This window comes from Phoca vitulina, unplaced genomic scaffold, assembly GCF_004348235.1.
Source record: "Phoca vitulina isolate PV1807 unplaced genomic scaffold, GSC_HSeal_1.0 scaffold3, whole genome shotgun sequence".
Taxonomy (NCBI): Eukaryota; Metazoa; Chordata; class Mammalia; order Carnivora; family Phocidae; genus Phoca; species Phoca vitulina.
Window position 1 is genome coordinate 52135520 of NW_022589706.1, and position 22787 is coordinate 52158306.

Consider the following 22787-nt stretch of genomic DNA (forward strand, 5'->3'; position numbering starts at 1 on the left):
TGTATACTAAGATTAAGTTTTCCAGTAGAAGAGATTTTAGGCTACATATCAGTCTTGTTGATAGCTAATATTAGACTTACCTCTCAGTAAGCAGTTATAAGGTACCCATTCTGCTTTCCTTCTCATAGCTCTGATTAAGATCATACATAACTCTGCTACTGTACATACTCTTCCCCCTACTCTTACCTACATGAGGTTGGTGCTTGCTGTCCTGGACATGAGAGTAAAGTTCATTTATTTTCTCTTAATTTGGGGGAATCACAGCCATTCTGATTAAATCATGTTGTTAAACTTCCCATGGCATATGAGGCTGGAATTAATTCTGAGAGTAAATTCAGCATCTTGTCCTCACTGCCAGACTTAAGCCTCCAGGGAAAGAAAACATACCTTTAAATTTGTGTTTCAGTTCATGGATACCTAACACAACAATCTTTGAATTAAATATATAACAGTGCCATTGGACTTGTTATTGGTTGTATGCCTAGTTTTGTATACTTAAATCTCTAATTTGGCATTGGTTTTTATTTATTTTTAACTATGGTTCCCTAGAATTAACTTTATCTTCAATTTTCTGGAGCATAAGGAATTCCTTCTGTTGAAAAAACTCCAAGATTTTCCAAAAAGAATTCTGGGAAGATAATGACATCAAACACGGCAGGAAAGAAGTTCTTCCTCTAAGTGCCTTGTCTTGATTTAGATATGGTGAATCACAACATAACCCACTCAGTTTCTCAACTGAAAGCTTAAGCTAGAAATCATGGATGGTATAATATTTCCTCAATCTTAAACTTAAAAATTTGGCAAAACTGGAACATCTTGTAACTTTAACTTACACAACCATCAAAGAAGCTGTTTGCGTCTTATTCTTCCTGAGGTGCTCTACCCATCAAAACCAGTCATACACTTTCTCCCTTGCAAAACACTCATTAATCCCAGACATTGAATATGTTTGGCCATACTGGAAAATTCATAATGTTCAACTGGTTCTCTGATCACTGAGTTCCTCTGCTTTTCCCTATTTCAAAGAAAGAGCAGAAGAGCAAAATTTTTTTCAAAACTTCTGTTTCAAGATGTTTATATTAAGCTAAGCAAATTTTTTGACATTTGTTTTCCACAATGAGGTGACTGAGCTCTTTTGAGGAAACATAATTCAAGAAATTTTCACGATTGATTAAAGAACGTAAAGTGCATGAAGTAAAACTGCTTATGAAGAGAAATGCTAATCCTGAATAATAGAAGAGGGAAAACACATTTTTAAAAAATGAGACTAAGAAGTGAGTAAAAAGTTCTCTGTCTTGGGTGCCTGGGTGGCTCAGTTGGTTAAGCGACTGCCTTCAGTTCAGGTCATGATCCCGGAGTCCCAGGATCGAGTCCCACATCGGGCTCCCTGCTCAGCAGGGAGTCTGCTTCTCCCTCTGACCCTACCCCCTCTTTGGCTCTCTCTCTCTCACTTTCTCTCTCTCTCTCTCTCAAATAAATAAATAAAATCTTAAAAAAAAAAAAAAAAGAAGTTCTCTATCTCAAATAACTGTATTTCCCAGGCTTCATCTCCCCCCTACCCCCAGCTTCTAGGTGGGTTAATTAATGGGAGGCCCTGGCCAAAGACTAGAAAGTAGAAGGGGAGAATGAGCCAGAATATTTGTTCTCTTTTCTTTCTGTACCATCTGACTTTTTTTCATGGTTTCAATGCAGTTTCCCACCAGATGGTCCTTCCTTCTGTGGTCCCAGCTCTCTATGGAGGCCCTCTATTCTTCCAGCTTCTTCTGACGGCCAGCCCCTGAGCTCTGCTAATGCCACCTCCCCTCCTTGACCCTCCAGCCCTCGGAGTGGTAGCAGCTTCCACCTCTTTTCTCTCTGGTTTCTTAGCTCTTCCATCTCTTGTATAACCAATTCTTGATATTTAAATTTTTCATTGCAATCTCTCAAGTCATTTCAGTTATTATGACGTATATAGTGAGTGATTTCTCTCTACTGACTTTTTAAACAAATTTTGTATTTTAGAACAGCTATGGATTTACAGAAAATTTATGAATACAGAGAGTTGTTGTATACCCTGCACTCAGTTTCTCCCATTATTAACATCTTATATTAGTATGGTACATTTGTAATTATTAATGAATCACTATTAATATGTTGTTATTTATTGAAGTCTGTATTCAAATTTCCTTTGTTTTTTACCAGATATCCTTTTTCTAGTCTAGGATCTTATCCAGGATAACACATTACATTCAGTTATCTTCTAGAATCCTCTTGGCTGTGATGTCTTAAACTTTGCTTGTTTTGGATAATCCTGACAGTTTTGAGAAGTACTAGTCAGGTAGAATTTTGTAGAATGTACTCTATTTGGATTTGTCTGATGTTTTTCTCATGATAAAACTGAGTTTTGGGGAGGAAGATTAGAAAGGTAAAATGCCATTTTTATCATCTCATATCAAGGATACATACTATCAACATGATTGATCACTATCAAAGTTGTCCTTAGCACCTGGCTATGGCAGTGTTTGTCAGTTTTCTCCATTGTAAAGTTGCTCTCTTCCCTCCTGTTTTCACACTCTATGGAAGATCACTATGTGCAGCTAAGGAGTATGGGTACTCTATCAATTTTAAAGCCTTTATCTTGTAATTCTACAGGATTAGTAATGCTAATTAATTGTATAATAGGATGGCTGACCTCAGTCTGCTCTAGAGAGTTATCTATGTCCATCTTAGCTGTGAGCTATTTCTCTCATTTAATATGTTAACCACAGTATGTCTGTGAGTTGTACCACAATACTTTTATACTAAAAGGAGTTGCCACTTTGTCTACTTCAAATTAAAAAATCTTAAATCAGCCAAAGCTCTCTTATTCTGTATATTGAAAATTAAAATAGTCTTTGTATTCCACAGCTCAAAGTGGGATACCAGAGCCATACAAAGTTTAAAGCCTCAAAAATTCCCCCTGGAAGGGAACTGGAAGGACAATTAGGTATTTTTATGGTAGAATTGTCTTATTATCATCACATGCATAGATAATAAAAGACATCTCAATGGCACACGTGTAAGACACTCAGATGAAACAGCTGTCTGTCACTGATCAAGCAAATAGCAATAAGGACCAAGTTCTCATTTAGTGGGATAATATTTAGCTTCTTTGCTTTTAATAACAAACATGGCACAATTGTGTCACAGTGAACAGGTCATTAGTTTTGGAAATAAATACCTTGAATCAGATGAATTAGCCATAATATTTTGAATGCAATATTCCTTTTGAGGGTATTTAAAAATTGTTCCTCTTAAAGGATTTTAACAACCTTAATTGCCAGATGCATTAGGTAGTAGTATAGTATTGAAATGTTGATGTAAAAATCCCTCCTGTTAAATTTTGCATGTTACAACACTGGGCATTGAGTGAAAGTTCTCGTTCAACAAAAACCTACTGAACACGTACAGTGTGCCAAGCATATCTAAGTTCTGCAGGATCCAGGGTAGTCTACTCAAGGTGCCCGTCCTCAGATAAGGGGCTGTGCCAGGATATAAACCAAGACACAGTTATCTTCATCAAGAGTCTTGGTATAATTTTTCATAATCTCTTATAATCCTTTGAATTTGTGATGTCAGTTGTTGTCCTCCTTCCTTCCTGATGTTTAGTTCTTTCTTTTTTTAAAGTCTAGTCTAGCTAAAATTTTGTCAGTTTTGTTTATCTTGTCAAAGAACCAAATCCTGGTTTCATTGATCTGTTGTTTTTTAGTTTCTATTTCATTTATTTTTGTTCAAATCTTTTATTTCCTTTTTTTCTACTGCTTTTGGGTTTTGTTTGTTCTTCTTTTCCTTGCTCCTTTAGGTATAAGGTTAGGTAGAGATTTTTCTTGCTTCTTGAAGTAAGCCTGTATTGCTATAATTTTCCCTCTTAGAATAGCTTTCACTGCATCCCAAATATTTTAGACCATTGTGTTTTCATTTGTCTATGTATTTTTTGATTTCCTCTTTGATTTTTTGGTGACTCCTTCATTGTTTAGTAGCATGCTATTTACCTTCATGTATTTGTGTTCTTTCCAGATTTATTCTTATGATTGATTTCTAGTTTCATACTGTTGTGGTCAAAAAAGATGCATGATATGCTTTCAGAGTTGTTTTCTGGCCAACAAATTGGACAACCTAGAAGAAATGGATAAATTCCTAGAAATATATAACCTTCAAAACCTGAATTGGGAATAAATAGAAAATTTGAACAGACTGAGTGCAAGTACAAATTGGTATAGCCACTATAGAAAACATTATGGAGGTTCCTCAAAAAATTAAAAATAGAATTACCATATGATCCAGTAATTCCACTATTGGGCATTCAACCAAAGAAAACAAAAACACTAATTTGGAAAGATATATGCACCCTATGTTTACTGCAGCATTATTTACAATAGCCAAGATATGGAAACAACCCAACTGTCCATCCATAGATCAATGAATAAAGAACGTGTGGTATTAAAAAAAAAAAAAAAAAAAGATGTGGTAAAAATAAATGGACTATTACTCAGCTATAAAAAAAAGATTGAAATCTTGCCATTTGCAACAACATGAATGGATCTAGAGGGTATAATGCTAAGTGAAATAAGCCAGTCAGAGAATGACAAATAATTTCACTCATATGTGGAATTTAGGAAATAAAACAAAGAAAAAAGAGACAAACCACAACAAGACCCAGACTCTTAAATATGGAGAACAAACTGGTGATTGCCAGAGGGAATGTAGGAGGGGTGGGTGAAATTGGTGAAGGGGATCAAGAGTACACTTATCATGATGAGCCCTGGGTAATGTATAGAATTGTTGAATCACTACATTGTATACCTGGAACTAACACTATATGTTAATTATACTTCAATAAAAAAAAAAAGTCTTGTTATAAAGAAATGTCAGCTTAACTACACAGTGTACTTAGTAACATATTTGACTTACATTCTGTCATGTGCTCTTCATTTTGTTCCTGACAAGTAACAAACATTTCACAGATTTATACTTGTCTGTGGACCACATTTTGAGGAGCACTGGTCTAGGAAACAATGTAAAATATCTTAGTAGTTGTCTGGACTTTAGTGTTGCTCTTGGAATATGGTTGAGACAGAACTATATGACTTCAGTCATTCCCAAAATCAGTTTAGAGGTTTTTCTTATTATTTTGGGCATACTTTTTAATCTAAATCAAGAAGGATAGATCTCAGAGATGAGGAAAAGACAGAATCATTCAGAAGCATGCAAAGGATTAGATTCTGAAGTCAGAACAATCACATCTGCATACTCATAGAGTCTAGAGTAATGGAAGGATTTCATTGAGAATGCAGAGCATTTTTTATAAGAAGACATGAAAATTGATACCCCTGTTTCCCTCATTAAATTCAGTTCCCAAAATGCCTTTTAATCTCTCCTTTCCCACTGCCTCTGCTACATGCAAGACTCTTATTTCTCCTATACAATCATTCATAACATCTTATATTTTTTTGCTCATGTTTTGTGTACTCTATTTTATAAACATTTCTAACACATATATTTTATATTAGGCTTCCAATAATTCAGAAATATCAGAAGTACTTGAGGATCTAATTGTTTGAAAGTTGTTTCTTCCAAGACTCACTTGATGACTTCCATAATTTCAGACCGTGAACTTTCATTTGGCCAATCTTAATCTAAGGGAATACTGCAAGGCCTGGTCCTATAGAGATGTTTGTTTTCACTTTCATGAACTCAAGAGTTCTATTAATCTGTCAGTTAACTCATTATCTTATGTACAAACCAGAGAGTAAAAGAACCAGCCAGAGAGCAAAAGTTCAAATTCTAAACCTATCCAAAGGTAGAATTATGGTTTTAATTTATCAAGGGAATCACTTTTCTCTCCAGAACACAGGCTGAGATAGGTACCTTTCCCTGTCTTCCACCACTTTTTCTTTGACTCTTCCCTCACCCTTTATATTAAAAAATAACTTTTCAAGGATCCTGGCTTCGGTGGTGACTCAATTCCTACTTACGTGCATGACTATGTATCCTTGTCTTTTGTTTTCTTTGCAATCATTAAAATGCATGGACTTTGGCTCGGGTCATGATCCCAGGGTCCTGGGATAGAGCCCCATGTCCAGCTCCTGGCTTGGCGGGGAGACTGCTTCTCCCTCTGCCTCTCCACCTGCTCATGCTCTCTCTCTCTCATTCTGTATCTCTGTGTCTTGAATGAATAAATAAAATCTTAAAAAAAAAATTTAAAATACAAGGGCTAGTATTGGCAAAGGCTCTCAAAGGAGAGCTGTGGCTTTAACTGTGTTTTTCCAACATCTTAATTTTTGATCCTAGGGATTTCCCTATTCTCTTGTACTTTCAGATAGGCATTTTAAACCATTGTTATTATATTGTCCTCATCATTAATAATTTTTTTAAGTGGGAGTGTGTTTTAGAATATCCAATTCACAAGCTCCCCAAAATGGAAATTCACAGGCTTCCCTTCTGATTTTCCTTTTATTTCTTAAATATTATGAAGAAAAGACATATATCACTGCTTTAAATCATATTCTTTTCTAATTTTAGAGTATTGACTTACTAATTTTCTAATGCTTGCTTAATAATGAGCAGATGCTTTTACAAAATATAGTAAGACTTTAAAGCATTAGTCAGAGTTTGAAGTCCCTAGTGCATCCTCTAGGAAACTGGGTCATATAGGTTATTGCTAGCCTTTTCTCTAGCTCTCAAAAGTTTAATTTTCTCTGTCATTATTCTATCTAAATTTATATTTCTAGAATCAGCCTTCAGGGTGGAGTTTTTGTTCTTTATGCCAATTCTATTCTTTCCTACTTAAGTGATACTTCACTTTGTGCCTATTTGACACCTTGATTGTTGGACAGTAATTGTGCATTAAAAAAATCACCATTTTTTCCCATTGAAAACCTTAAGCCATTAAGTTATTCCAAGGATATTCTTTCTTGAAAGAGACCTTTATCTGAGCAAATTCTCTTTTGAAATAGTTCTCCAAAAGGGGAACCCTCTTACACTGCTGGTAGGAATGCAAACTTGTACAGCCACTCTGGAAAACAGTATGGAGGTTCCTCAAAAAGTTGAAAATAGAGCTACCCTATGACCCAGCAATTGCACTACTTGATATTAACCCAAAGGATACAAACATAGTGATTCAAAGGGGCACCTGCACCCCAATGTTTGTAACAACAATGTCCACAATAGCCAAACTATGGAAAGAGCCAAGATGTCCATCGACAGATGAATGGGTAAAGAAGAGGTGGTATATGTATATATACAATGGAATAGTACTCAGTCATCAAAAAAAAGAGAAAACCATTTGCAAGGTTGTGGATAGAACTAGAGGGTATTATGCTAAGTGAAATAAGTCAAAGAAAGCCAATTATCATATGATTTCACTCATGTGGAATTTAAGAAACAAAACAGAGGATCATAGGGGAAGGGAGGGAAAAACAAAATAAGATGAAATCAGATAGGGAGAAAAACCATAAGAGACTCTTAACTATAAGAAACAAACTGAGGGTTGCTGGAGGGGAGGTGGGGGGGGCATGGTGTAACTGGGTGATGGGCATTAAGGAGGGCACTTGATGTAATGAGCACTGGGTGTTATATGCAACTGATGAATCACTGAACTCTACCTCTGAAACTAATAATACACTATATGCTCATTAATTGAATTTAAGTCAAATTTTAAAAATGAAATAGTTCTCCAAATGTTAAAAATAATAGCAAATAAATTAAGACAAATGGTCTAGTGATAACAATTTCATAATGATGTGAATTTGTGTGTAAATAGATTGATAGGTTTAAGTGAACACTGCTGCAATAGTCCATTGAAATTCAATGTTAAAATGTTTACTGTCTGGTCTAGCAGACTTTTGCTGTCCCCAAAAAAGTATTCTTACATATTTTTCATAAAAAACAGACCTGAAAGATTATACAACTGCCTGGGTTTTGCTTTTTTTTTTTTTTTTTTTTTTGTAATGGTAATGTAATCATCTAATATCAGAAACATCCATCTGAAAAGTTTAATACTTTGGGACGTGTTCAATGGATCTCTTTGTAGACAAAAAAACTAAATTTGTTTCTTCTCCAAATTGAAGATATTTACATTTATCTGATTCTTTAGAACTTTTGAGGACTGATTTGTTATTCAGAGTAAAACACTTAAGAGTATAAAAAAATAGACCAACCAATCTTCTATTTTACTGTTTTATGTAGTTAAAATGAGCCAATCGGTTATTTTTCAGTAATTTTAGTGCTTATATTTCATCAAAAATGTCAAAATAATGAATACATCCAATAAGTAGTAAATTCTTCAAATTTAGATACAGAGTACAATATTTTTTATTTAAAAGGCATTAATAATTTGACATAGAGCTAGTATTTTAATAGAACATCTTGATCTACTACTGGGTCGGGCAGAATGATATTATTAAATGAATTTGTTGTCAAGAGGCACCCTCCACAGAACTACATGTAAACTATGAATAAATCACTAATCTGAAGAACATGTTAAAATCTTAATCTAGGGCGCCTGGGTGGCTCAGTTGGTTAAGCGACTGCCTTCGGCTCAGGTCATGATCCTGGAGTCCCGGGATCGAGTCCCACATCGGGCTCCCTGCTTGGCAGGGAGTCTGCTTCTCCCTCTGACCCTCCTCCCTCTCATGCTCTCTGTCTCTCATTCTCTCTCTCTCTCTCAAATAAATAAATAAAATCTTTAAAAAATAAAAAAAATTAAAAAAAAATAAAATAAAATCTTAATCTAATTATAATTGCATTGAAATTTCTCAACTTTCTATTCTTATAGCCCACATCCATTGTTATAAACATGTAAAAAGAGAAATATTAGCTAGTTGTTTTTTTACATCTTTTAAAGTGTCCAGATTTCTTCATTTGCATACTATTGGGAACTCTTCATGGGTATGAAAAGTGACACTAAACATAAATCCTCATATCTTCTTTAATTATAAAAAAATAAACTATAATATAACACATGTAATCAATATCTTTTAAAAATGATATAAACCTCATTCAAGTCTGCTGAGAAATTTGCTCTTTGGTGACGAGTAAGAAAATACTTTAAGAAAGCACGAGTTCAGAAATAAAGCATTTATTTTGAAATAAGTACAGATCTGTTACCTATCTCGCGTTAATTTTTTAAATTATGTAATTGACTCCTATATCTCTTGCATCAGTACATTTTAAAAGATATATTTATCATCCAGCTATCTGGTAGACTGGTGTGAAGATTAATAGGATAATATTTACACTGTAATGACAACCATTTTATCTAAATGAAAGTAGCCTAAATTCTACTTCCCTCAGAGCTGGGTGGTAAAGAGCATTTTTCATTATTAAGTGTATAACTTTTTTTTCTCTCAGATCTTAAGAAAAGGGAGACAATCATCTTGGAAGAGAGAGAGAAATAAAGTAAAATCTGTGACTAATATCTACCATATGACTAAAACCTGTCATGACCAATTAGGAAATTAATAGCTAATGTTTGAGGTCTCTAATGTATCAGACATTGTTATACATTATATATACTAACTTACATAGTGGTCTCAAATACCTTATGAATAGATAATACTATTATCCCCAATTTACAGATAAGGAAACCAAATAACAGGTTAAATAACATGTCCAAAATTCACAAAGCTGATAGCTATGGAACTAAGATTCAATTCCAGGTAGTCTTGTCCCAGAGTCATGCCCTCAACTATGATGCTCAATTGTTCTTATAACAAATATTACTTTTATCAAAGTAACTATGTATTGATGACTTCATATCTGTCTTTCTAGTCCTTCCTAAAGCAATTTATTAGTTCAACCAACATGCTCACCTGTTATATACCAATAACAATTTTAATCAGAAGTGATTAAATCAGGACCCCCTTCCTTGAGGCTGATTCTTTTTTTTTTTTTTTTGAGGCTGATTTTTAATGAAGGAGGCAGACAGGTAAATATAACCATAAAATGTGATGAATTTTAATAGATATATGCATGAAGTACTCAGAGGGCCCCCTTTTTATGGGAAGGCCGAGATAATCTAGCAGCATATGCAAACACCCAGGATTGAAACAGCAGGGCTCCTTTAGAGAAGCCCAGGCTCAGAAGGGATGGAATGTGAAGCGCAAAGGCAGACTGATGAGAGAGAAGAATGCAAAGGAGGAAGAGCATAAACCAGAAAGTATACTGTGTCCAACTGTCTATTTGATATTTTTCACTTTGAAAACATGTTTAAAACAGAGCTCATTTTCTTCTGGTAAAATGTCCTTTTGTAGTGGTTCTCATTTTGGTTAGTAAAGCTCTAAACTAACCAACTGACCAAGGGAAAAATATTTGAGCCATCTTCAATGCCTCTTATCTTCTCATTTTACACCAACAAGCTTCCAAGTTCTATGGATTCTACATCCTAAATATCCAGTCTCCATTCATCTCTCAATCTAGGCTGCTCCCTCTTTAGTTCATTACTACTTTTGTCTTTAACATCTTCTGAGACAATCCCCTATGCTTGCTCTCCCTCCAATGCACTGTATGTATATAGAAAGCAATCATTCTGAAATACCAATGCAATCATTTCATTACTCTGCCTTAATCTTCAACATCTCCCTATTACCCTCAGGAAAAATCGCTAAATTCTTAGCACACTCAGCTCTTAACCTTCTGCTGCAATCTGTCTTTCCAGTCGTTTCTTTCTTTTTTTATTATTATTATGTTATGTTAATCACCATACATTACATCATTAGTTTTTGATGTAGTGTTCCATGATTCATTGTTTGCGTATAACACCCAGTGCTCCATGCAGTACGTGCCCTCTTTAATACCCATCACCGGGCTAACCCATCCCCCCACGCCCCTCCCCTCTAGAACCCTCAGTTTGTTTCTCAGAGTCCATAGTCTCTCATGGTTCGTCTCCCCCTCCGATTTCCCCCCCTTCATTCTTCCTTTACTACCTAATGCAGGCACACTGGGATCTGGCTTTCCTGAACCACTTAGTTATTCTGATGCAGATGTAGAATACCTTAGTGGTTAAGCTTGTGGCCTACCTGCTCAGTCTGACTTAATTTCATATCCTGGCAATTCACTTGGTAGCTGTGTAGTTTTAAGAAAATTATTTAACTTCTCTGAGACTACATATTCTCAGCTCCAAAAGAAAAATATGCAGAATTTTTGTAAGAAGCAAATAAGCTCGTGCACTTTGCAAATTCCTGGCATTTATTTAGCGTTTAATAACTGTTAACTTTGTGTCTTTTTTCTTCTCCATACCTGCAAATATGCTGTTCTGTCTTCTTGGAATACCCTCTTTCTACCCAAGGATTGGTCTGACAATTTTTTCCTCACGCTTCAGTATTATTTGATGTGCTAAAGTACTCCAGTAGCAAACAGCTGAAATGTCACCTCTCCCAGGGAATCTTGCCTGGAGTCCTGAAGGAGGATCTAGGGAATCTTATTAAATCTCCCCATAGTGGTTACAGTAGTTATCACAGGAATGGAATTATTCATTTGCCTGCTTCTGAGCCCTGGAAAAGGGACACTCTTTGTGTTTGCTGTGCTCTGGAAATACGGTAAGTGCACAATAAATTCTTGTTGACTGAATATTATCAACCAGCTCAAGTAGATGTTTTGTTGGCTTGACTATTGTCATCTTACCAATTTCTGCTATTTTTCTCAAGATAATCTTAAGACTAACAAAAATCAGATATCTTTGCACATTTATTCATTCATTTATTAAATATTCATTGGGATTCTGTGCTAGGGCACTTTGCTAGGTTCAGAGATAAAAGCAACAAGAACATCCAAACAAATATTTGGTTCATACTATTGATATTTGAAGCCAAGATTTGATGTGTTAATAACCCCTGAGCCTGAAATAATGCTATAACTATTGGTTAACAAACCATCCAGTTAAGAACTGATTTATCAATCTTTTTAAAATCTATCAATCTTGCAGACCCCTGCACAACCACTGTTCTTTATTTACATGTACATATGCTTGATATACACATTGTATTACTGAAAGACCGAGTTTACCAAAATAACACAGTAAATAGCTTTTGCATGGCTTTGTATATCAGTTGGGCCAAATGTAGCAGATGATTCTTGACATTGGAAATACTTATAAGTCTATACATGCATCCACAGGTTGGAATAGGACATCTCAGGTATAGTTGAATAGATGCAAGCATAAAGTATACAGGTGAGATGCTTAGGCCTAGGTCTTAGATTTGATTTTGAGTAAAACAGTTTCTTTCTCCCTTACTCTTCTCAACTGGAAAAAGAGAAAACTGAACTATTTGATCTCTTTGATCTCTCTATAATTCTCCACAGTCTATGGGTGCCAGACCCATAACTTTATGCCCCTACACCCCACCCCTTGTCACTGAAATCCTCTGGTGACCTTCTCTCAGTGCTCTTTCTCTTGACTTCTCTAGGCACCTGATGCTAGTGTGTCCTTTTTGAAACTTGCCTGCTTTGATATAATTTCCATGACACTGGACACATGCTTTTCACACCTTTCTAATTTATCCTCCTTTATTTCCCAGGACTGTCCCGCTTTTTTCTATCTTCTAGATATCCCTTAAAGTTCTTTATTCAAGCTGCTTCTCTTTTCAGTTTTTCCTTTGCTGAGTCAACTTATTCCTGCTTTAACTGTCACCTCCATGTGGGTGACTCCCAAATTCTAAATTGGAAACATAATCTCTCTGGCACACTCCAATTCCATATTTCAGCTGCTTATTTGGCATCACCATCTGGCTCTCCTGGATTCACCTTAAATTCAGTGTCTAAAACTGAATCAGCATTATCTCCAGGGTGAGCATCTTTCTCTGGACTTTGTTTACATTAATTGTATTAGCATCATCCGGTTCCTGAAATTCTAATCTAGTACAGGAGTCACTGTGGTTATATAGCAAGTTCCTGCAGCATGTACCTACATCCAGCATCCTACCCTATCCCTTCTTTTCCATTCCCCTGCCTCTTTAATGCAGTTCTCTCACCAAGACTGCAGAAAAATCCCTGCCCACATACTCTTCCTGTTTACTGCTACTCTCAACTTTATTCTCTCTCTAGGATTTGGTGTACTCAAAGTTTAGGTAAGGCTCCTCCTCCTCAGCCAGCCTTGGCCATAGGGACCCACACATGCCCAGCTAACCATCCTCCCATCCTAGGTCCCTAGCCATAATCCTCAAACCATGGGAGTAAAGACAACACAAATTGTCCTAAATTATAGATAACCTAATGCATAGAACATACAGTACAGATGCTGAAAGTAATTATTAAGATGTTTTAAGAAATGATCCTTTTATAGAAAATTCTTTTCCTATTCATTCTAGGGATTCATGAAATATATCTCATATCAACTGTAATCAAATCAAGTGCATACAAATTACAACATATTAATCACTGATAGCGCCATTGATTATATTCTCTTTTCCACTTCCCTATTCCCTCAAGTTTCTACTTTGGGACATTTGTCAAAGGAATAACTTGGTCTAGCAGCTTAAAACGTTTAGAGGAATGGGACTCCTGGGTGGTGCAGTCACTTGGGCGTCCAACTCTTGGTTTCAGCTGGGGTTGTATTCTCAGTGTCATAGGATTGAGCCCCACATGGGGCTCTGTGCTCAGTGCAGAATCTGCCTCAGATTCTCTCTCCCTCGTCCTCTGCCCCTCCCGCTCGTGCTCTCTCTCTCTCTCAAATAAATAAATAAATCTTTTTAAAAAATGTTGAGAGAAAAACATTAGATCTGGAACCAGAAGATATCTTCTATTTTCCTTTCAACATCGTGGTCAGCTCTATGAACTTGGGTCAACTTTCTGAGTGGGTCTGTGGTTGCCTTCTTGCACATTCATATAATATGGAAATAATGCCTGTCCTGATTACTTCTCAGAGTTATTGGGAGGCTCTAATTAGATATAAAACCATCTTCAGAGATTCTCAAACCTCTGGGAATTTGGCTAATCATCCAAATCACCTGGGAGAGTTTCCTGAGGCCCTGTCCCAGAAATCTCATCTTTAAAGACTGTCTAGATGATCTGCCATTGGAAATTTTATTATGCAAAATTTTAGCAGTACTATTGTAATTTAACTTCTGGAGTCTAACATTTGTCTTCCTACATCTTTGGCCATCATCATTTCTGAGTTCAATAGCATTGAGATCACCTTTGGGCTGCTTTATAAACAACTTTATATATGTAGTAATTCTGAGTTAAAGCTCAAAAACTTTTGATAATGACAAGTTTTGGCCTTTACCAGAAAGGAAACTCTTCCTTCTGGCAGAAGGCTGATAAATTGATTTAGTCATTTCAGATGATTAGAGCATTTTACAGTCTGACAACATAAATCCACTCTTACATACAGTGGATTAAGCTAAATTCTCTAAAGTTATGGGTACTTCAGAAAACCAGAAACACAGATATTTTAGAGTTAATAAAATGTGTTGAATGAAAAAATGCTTCTTACTCTAATGCTTCCTTGTGGTTTGGAATATCATCTTTCTAAGAACTATAAGATTTTTATTTCCTAAGCATTCACCATAACATGATATATTTTTCCAAAAGCAGCACATAATTATATCTGTCACATAATTGTTACTGGAACTTTGATAAACCATATTTTTTTAAGTCAGTAGCTTAAATGTAAGAATGACCTGTTAGAATAGAAATCAAGCATATAACTAGAAATTACTTTGTAATTCTCTCTACAGTTCAATCTAACACAAAAGAGAGGTTAAGCAGGAAAGAAGCCTAATAATATTCTTTGATTTATTAACATTATTCCATAGTATTTAGCAAAGCATTCATCACACTGTGGTGACATATAAAAAAGGGCAAATATATATTGTTTAGAAATCACAGTTGACTCTTGGACAATGCAGGGGTTGGGAGCGCTGACTCCCATACAGTCAAAAATCCATGTATAAGTTTTGACTCTCCAAAAACTTAACTATTAATAGCCTACTACTAACTGGAAGCCTTACAGAAAACACAAACAGTTGATTAACACATATTTTGCGTGTTATATATATTACATACTGTATTCTTACAGTGAAGTAAGCCAGAGAAAAGAAAATGTTATTAAAGAAATCATAAGGAGGAGAAAATATATTTGCAGTACTATAGTGTATTTATGGGAAAAAAAATTCATATAATAAGTGGATTCACACAGTTCAAACCCAAGTTGTTCAAGGGCCAAATGTACCTTGATCGATTCTGACTCTACCATTTCTGTTGTAAAAGAAAAGAAACTAGACTTGTTTAAACCTCACTTTGTTCCATGTGCTTAACCTCCCCACTGCTTTGACATATTCCAAGTTTTAGCACACCCATGCATTTATGATCAGGCCTTAAATAGCTTCCATATTATTGATCAAAGGCCCCTGTGTTTTAATTATGTGAATGAATTTCAATTTCCTTATAAAGTTAGCATAATAGATAATCACAAAGGCTTGGGCCTCAGGCAAAATTGGGGTCAAACCCTGCCCCTATCACTTACTAGCTGTGTGACTTTGGTTAATTACTAGCTTCTGTAGGACTGTGCTGCTCATAGTGTGTCTCTGGATCAGCAATACCTGCATCATCTGGGAGTTTGTGAGAAATGCAGGCTCTCATTCCCACCCAAAAGTACAGAGTTAGAATCTACACTTTAAAAAAATTCTCCATTAAAATTGAGAATCATTGTTCTAAGCCACAATTCTTTCATCTGTAAAAATGGGGTAAAATAGAATCCATTTTGTCAGTGTTAACTGGGAGTAATGATTATAAAGGGTTTGGTATAATTCATGACATATTGTAAGCCTGTAAATTAATATTTAGTATTAATTTTAAAAGCACTTTTTGAGATTTTCCTATTTAAAAGGACATTATTCCACTTTGAGGGAAATGAAATTTAAAGTTTAGTAATTTCTTTGTGATCATAAACTAGTAAATAAAGCCACCAGGATTTAAATCTCCATAGCAGGGTCACACAATTATGTACTATACTCAGATGTGCATCATAAATGTAATTTCTTTATTTTCTAAAACTGCTATGCTCTTCATAGTGGGAGGGGAGTGGAGGGACAAAACTGTAACACATGTGAATTCCTAACATCACAATCACTTTTTGTCTGGATAAGATCTTATGGCAATACAGTCTTCTCTCCCCTGTTTCCTACTAAGATGGTACCTGCTCATTACAGGTAAAAGAGAAAGGACCCCAAGCATTAATGAGTCAGGTCTGGTTCCTTGAGCTAAGACCAACTTCATCTGGCCTTTTAGAGAAAGGGACTGTCTCACTGCTGAGACTGACTCTTTTTCTGCTTGCCTAATTCCTGTGCACAGAGACTTCTTATCTAGACCCAGACTCTTTAGGTGCTTTGAATATCCTCAGTAGAGAATGTGGGTTTTTTTTGTTTGTTTGTTTGTTTTTTTTGGTTCTGTGGCATTCCACACACAATTTGTGGGGAATGAGGAACAAGACTTTGGACTCATCTATTTGGTTACCTTACTCCATAATGGTGGTTCTATCCCTCCCATGTCATGATGGCTGTGTTGCTGAGCTTCAAACATGGAACACCTTTTAGGGTTCATGACAAGCAGCTGAAAAAGCCCCTCCCATCACTTCTGTGAGCAGCTGTTCAGACAGTTTTACAATGTAGGGTAGCCCTGGCCCTAAAGAGTCCAACACCCTCTCTCCTCTCCTCTATCCTCTCTCATACAACCTATGCTTCTCTCATATACCCAAGCAAGGAACTGTTTCCACATATCCCTGAGTTCCCTAGCTCCTTATCTTTGCTCATACTGTTTCCTTTGCCTGACCAACTTAATCCACACTGATCCCCATCTCCACATGTCCAAATGGAACTTATTCCTTGATACTTGGCTCACATGTCAAGTCCTTGATGCTTCCATCTGTAATAACCTTTCCTCTTTGAGTCCAAACTTCCTAATCACATGCTAACCTGCGTCTTGCCCCTCCATAACAAGCAAAAATGGAAGTTTCATGAGTTCAGGAGCAGTGTTTTATGTATTTAAGTCCTACTCCTCTCCTGCTGCCCCTCCAAAGTATTAGCACATGATTTTACCCAAAGGTAAAGAGTCAACAAATATTATTAAGTGAATGGAATAGACTTCTTTCTAGAAAGAAAAGGTAATTGGCTAATTTGGAAAGCAAGGTAGATGGTTTGCTTTACTGAGACAAGTAGGATAACTAGTTAGATTTTAACAGAGTTAGGTCATAGGCCCTTACAACTTGAAAAACACTAGGTGAATCCCTTTATACTATATATGAAAAGCTGAAATGCATGAAGCACTAAGATGACAAAACTGAACCAGATTCTGGGACTCCTGATTTTCCATTCTGGTATTTTATCCAATTAAGTAACATTTTATCTTTTTAAATTTTATAAACATTATTATAGAATAATTAATAAAAATTCTAGAAAAAAATATACTCACTCTACAATCATACCACCATGACATATACACTGTTTGGTTATTCAGGTGTTCATTCAGGCATTACTTAGAAGAATTCATATTTCTGTATAGATGAGGTTTTAATTTACCTAAATGTCCTATTTATTTCACTTAAAATTTTCTAATTTTTTCTCTATGTTGGTACATTGTCAATTAAAACTTTTCATGTTCCTATAAATTTCATTGAGTTTGTCTACTAGATTACCTCTGGTTTTCTACCTTTTAATTAATACAAATGAATATTTTCTGCTTGAAGCATTTATTTCTTTTGAATTATTTCTGATGTATATATTTCCAGGTATTTGTTTCCTAAGTCAGAGTCTATGAACACTTTTTGTTGGTTTTTATCAAGTTGCTTTTCAAAAGGCCTATGTTAATTATGCTACCTTCATAAGAACATGACAAACACATATTATTATATTTAAATGGGAAAATGGAGCTTGACTGTTGCCTTAGTATGCATTTTTCTGATTATTAACAATATCCATTTCTTTGTTCTTTGTAAATCTAATTGTGAATTTTTATCTATGTCCTTTGTCTTTAGGTTTTTCTTAATACAAATATAAGCCTTTGTCATCTTCAATGCAAATATTTTTAGTCAATCTGGTTTTGTTTTTTGATTTCTTTTTTGTTGTTGTTGTTTGCCTTGAGGCATTGAGATTTATTGAAATGCTACATACATATTAAAACATCTTTATATACATTACCTTCCCTGTAGTCACTTCATTCATTTCTGCTCCTTTCTGGGGTCCAGGTTCTCTTTCTATTTCCTGCTGTGCCTTCTTGGTCCTGTTCTCCCAAAGCTACCATATGGTTAGCGTGTTTGACCCTTCCTTCTGTACCACAACATATCAGTTTATTATCATACCATGTAAGGCAATGTTTCCAAAGATAGGGTACAAGGTGGGATCTGCTTGGTGGAATACATGACCATTTTAAGTGCCATGTGGACAAACTATTTTAAAATTTAATTCTTATTTTGTATCATGTATTAATATGCATCTTCTATTTACATCAAGTTATACTGATTTTATACTTATGTGAGGATTATACTCAGTAATATGTAAGGACACATGAAGATGTATATGTTTCTTTTAAAGATGAACTTTTATGTCTCTCACATGTAAAAGAAGTCAGAGGTAAGTTAGTAAAAACTGGAAAAGTTTTCCAAAGCAGCCAAGGACTCCAGCTTCTTTTGTCCTGCTTCCCTGCCATACTCAGCATGTAGTTTCTGTCCCATGGTGCAAGGTAGTATCTTGGGTTCCACTACATTTAAGTTAGCAGTGAAAAGGATGGGTGGAAATGCTATTAACTGAGCTGGGAAACAATGTTTTAGGAAGAAGATCATGACTCTAATTTTCGACATGTTGAATTAGAGGTTGACGTTAAAACAGCAGTTGGAAATGTCAACTAAGAGTTTGGATCTCTGAGGAATTACAGATATAGATGTTTGGATCTCCTGAATACATGTGATAATAGAGGGCACTGGTGTGGATAAGAATACCTAGTAGTTTAGTCCAGAATAAGAGGAATGAGCCTAGCACTGAGCCTCAAGGTAGCGTATATATTAAATGGCTGTGTAGGAAACAAGGAGCCTGTAAAAGATACAAAAATTCATCAGCTAGATATGCAGGGTAAACAAAAAAAAAAAAAGAGAGAGAGAGAGAGAGGAATATTATAAAACAGATGCCTAGAGAAGAAACTGTTTTATAAGGAAGCCAAGCACTCAAAGACCAAGTAAAAATACTGCCTGAAAAAAATCCAGTGTATTTATCAGCATGAAGGATACTGATGATCTTTGCAAGGTTGTTGCAGAGATGGGACATTTAGAATGAGACAGAAGCTTGGTTGGATCAGGTTGATGAGTGAGCAAGAAGTGAGTACATGCAAACAGTAGAACAGGACTGTAGTTTACAGTATGGCTGTGCCTGGGAAGGACTGATGTGGGTGTGTGTACTTAAAGCCTTGTGGGGACTTTTTATTATAATGGGAGAGATTGAGCATCATTAAAAGTCAGTGGGAATAGTTCATTTGACAGGGAAGGGAGATCTATATGAGAGAGAGTATGAGCATCCTGAAAATGTGGGAGAAGGTGGGGAGTAAAGCTTACAGTTGTAGAGATAAGCATTAGCTAGCAGGAAGACAAGCTTTTCTACTGGAACTGGGTAAGGTAAAGCAGAATAAATGAAAGGGTAGAGGTTAAAGCAGGGTGTGTGGGCTTTAGGGGGAAGTAGTAAGAAAAAGTATATTTCAGGTCCCTCTCTGTATATAATTTTCTCCTGCTTACGGACATGGTCTAACATTTCCAATGGGTTTTGGGGGACTTGGGGGGTAGAATCAGGACAGTAGTTCACACTGTTATTCTATAAGATACAGCAAGTGACTCGTAATTTAATGACTATTGCATGGCAACTTTTGTATTTATTTTAATTTGTAACAGAATTCTCACAAACTAGACATTACCTCACTGTCTCATCAAAAGCAGTGCTGTTATCCCTATTTATTTTGATGATCTATTTTTCCAGTAGAAGTAGGAAGAGAGATTATATGGGGTGTTGGTCCACATTTTTTTTTTTCCAAGTAGGCTCCATGTCCAGTGTGGAGCCCCTTGCGGGTCTTGAACTCATGACCCTGAGATCAAGACTTGAGCTGAGATCAAGAGTTGGTCGCCTAACTGACTGAGCCACTCAGGTACCCCCCACATTCTTTTTTTGCACTTCGATCTGAGAAGCTCAGATTAAATACAGAATGCCTTCCTCTTCTTACCTTTATTTTCCTGAACTTACTCTTCTAAGCCTTGCCTCCAGGTAGTTACTGTTTAATGCCTTTTTTCCCTATGACTTTCTATGCCTAGGGATAGATAAACTTCATGGAAGTGGGAATGGCATCTCTACCTTGAACTTGGTAAAGTCTTGGGAGAGATACCTCTTTCTGCATCCTCAACATGGTCATAACTAAGGTTTGAACACACACAGGTCTGAATATACAACCTTAATCCAGGACCGTGGAATCCTATTTGAAAAGGTCTCTCAAGCAGATTTTCCTGTATCCCACATTTATCACTGATTCCAGGAGAGACATTTAATAGTGAGAGAACTGAATTCGCTTCTGAAGTTGGCTTTGTCATTTGAAAACTGCCTCTGTAGTTTTGGACAAGCCACTGAACCTTGGTGCCTCCGTGGGGACTGGGGATAATTGTAACTACCAACCGCTTAACAAGCCTACTGCTGTGAGGATCAGACCTGACAGCATATGCAAAGGCTTTACCCACACTTGACCCTACCTGTGTTACTATCTTAAAGCACCTTTAAATATTCCTTTCTCAGTAATGGTATAAACCTCTAAGTTAATGCATTGAGTTTTAGGCATGATCTATTAGCAATTTCCAACGAAGCAGATTTTCTTGTCATAATCACTGGGCATTTATCCCAGCTCTCTCTTTTCCCCTTCTAATTATGATGTGAATTCACATTTCCAGAATTTCAGAGAGGTTTTCTTGTAACCTAAAAGGCCTTTGCAAGGACTCACAGATGTGATTGGGAACCTTAAAACAGCAGCTAACGTTTATCGAATGCTTAATATGTCCTAGGACCCATTCCAGGCATTCTGCACATACACATTCATTTACTTCTCAGATTTCCCCAGTTATCATCATCATCTCTATTTTATGAAAGAGGAAGCTGAGGCACCGAGAAGCTAAATCACTTGCCCAAGGTATGGAGAGGCAAACAACCACGCAATAACCAGTCATAGGGATGCTTCCTTTTTTTTGCTGCACGCAGATTCTGAATTTCCCAAGAAGGTATCCGGATGGCCCTTAGTGGGCTGAGAATAGCTTCTCCGGAATCCCAGCAGCTGGCTGGTTTCCCCTGGAGAGTGACGTTTCCTCTGAAGGGGGCAAGGAGGCGGTGAGGGAGCGCAGAGCACAAGTGCCCCGGCCTGCCGGCAGGAAGCTGCCGGGGCTGAGCCGCTCCGCTGGGCCGCGGTAGGTGGCGGAGCCGGGCGGCAGCCGGAATAGAGGCGAACCTGTTGCTGCAGCCTGGCGAGGGCTCTGTGGCTGACGCGGCCGGGACTCTGCATCCGCGGCGGGGTGCAGGTAAGGGCGCGGCCAGGCTGGTCTGCGGTCCCCGGTGCTTCCACTGGCTTGGAGGATTCCTGTTAGCGACTGGGGACTGTTAGCTTGGATTTTGCACCTTTTTTCACCTTTACTCTTTCGACTGTTCCTCAATCCCTTTCTAGTTCCTCGGACACCCTCTGTGGGACCACAATCCAGGAAGGTGTCACTCTGGCCACCAGCCCAACTTTTGGGGGTCTTCCTTACCTGGGCTCTCCAGGCCATGAATGCCTATTCCCAGGCTGGCAGCGCTAGGACCGGGCGAGGGACGAGCGGCGCTTTCTTAACCATAAAGTTCAAAAACCCTCTCCAGGGCTGTATTGATATAACCTTGCCTTAGAGAGGGTGTGTGGTGCTAGCGAGACTTTTCTAAACTGTTCTCTTCAACTGTGGTGATTCTGAGCAGTGATCTTTGTGTCTGTGGCTGCATCTTGTGCGTTGGCACTTGTCACAGAGGCTAAAATGCCGCTTCTTAGACTGGTACCAGACACCACAGAGCCCTCGTGAAGGCACTGGGAGAGATTTTTAGCTCTTCTTTGGGCTGACATAGGATTTCCAGGCAATACTGGTTTAGTCCCTCTTCCGCCAAACCACCAGGCATTTTCCAGCAACAGTGCAGCATTCGGGCAAAGTTAGGGTCTGGTGTGGGAGAAGAGGAAAATTACCTGCTCTGCCCTGTCGTTTTTGCTAAAGACAGAACCAGAAGGAATGAAAATGCACTTGTTTATCCCCCCATTTTCCCTCAGCTAGGCTGTGGATATTTAAAAGATTGATTTATTTTAAAGACTTTTAAATATAATAGGATATAAATTATGAGATGCTGGGTATTTTTTTTTCCCGATCAAAGTATTCAAAGTTGTTCTAACCATGTGTCTAAATTTCTCTTTCCATTATACAACCAGATTACTTTTGATTGATAACAACTAATGAGGGAGGAGATGAGCCAACTGTGATTTGTAAATTCTGAATATACTTTTTTTCAGCTAGAATCCTAATTAAACCAAAAGGGCTTGTGTAAAATTATCTTAATAATGGTATTTTAAGTTACAGTTGAATTTGCAAAATTGCTATGAAATGCCCAAAGACAGAACCATTATCATGAACAGACAGTTGAGTGGCAATTGTGTGTAGAGTTCAATATAAAGTCTTTCATCTGTTAAAAATAATCATTTAAGAAAACAGCTTCACTATCCACTGCACTATCTCTAATGGTGCTTAGGTATTAAAGGTA

At 36.9% G+C, this 22787-nt stretch overlaps 1 protein-coding gene across 2 annotated transcripts in view; it reads left to right on the forward strand.

Annotated features, from left to right (window-relative positions):
- NPFFR2 (neuropeptide FF receptor 2) overlaps positions 1-22787 on the forward strand; it is a 280297-nt gene that overhangs the window by 165952 nt on the left and 91558 nt on the right. Inside the window, exon 1 of one of the 2 annotated variants that reach the window (XM_032400519.1) lies at positions 21469-21538. The exons of the other annotated variant lie outside the window; for it this stretch is intronic. The gene's annotated coding sequence lies outside the window, so the exon portion shown is untranslated. Of the gene's footprint in view, positions 1-21468; positions 21539-22787 lie in introns of those variants that run through there. 2 annotated transcript variants of the gene reach the window in all.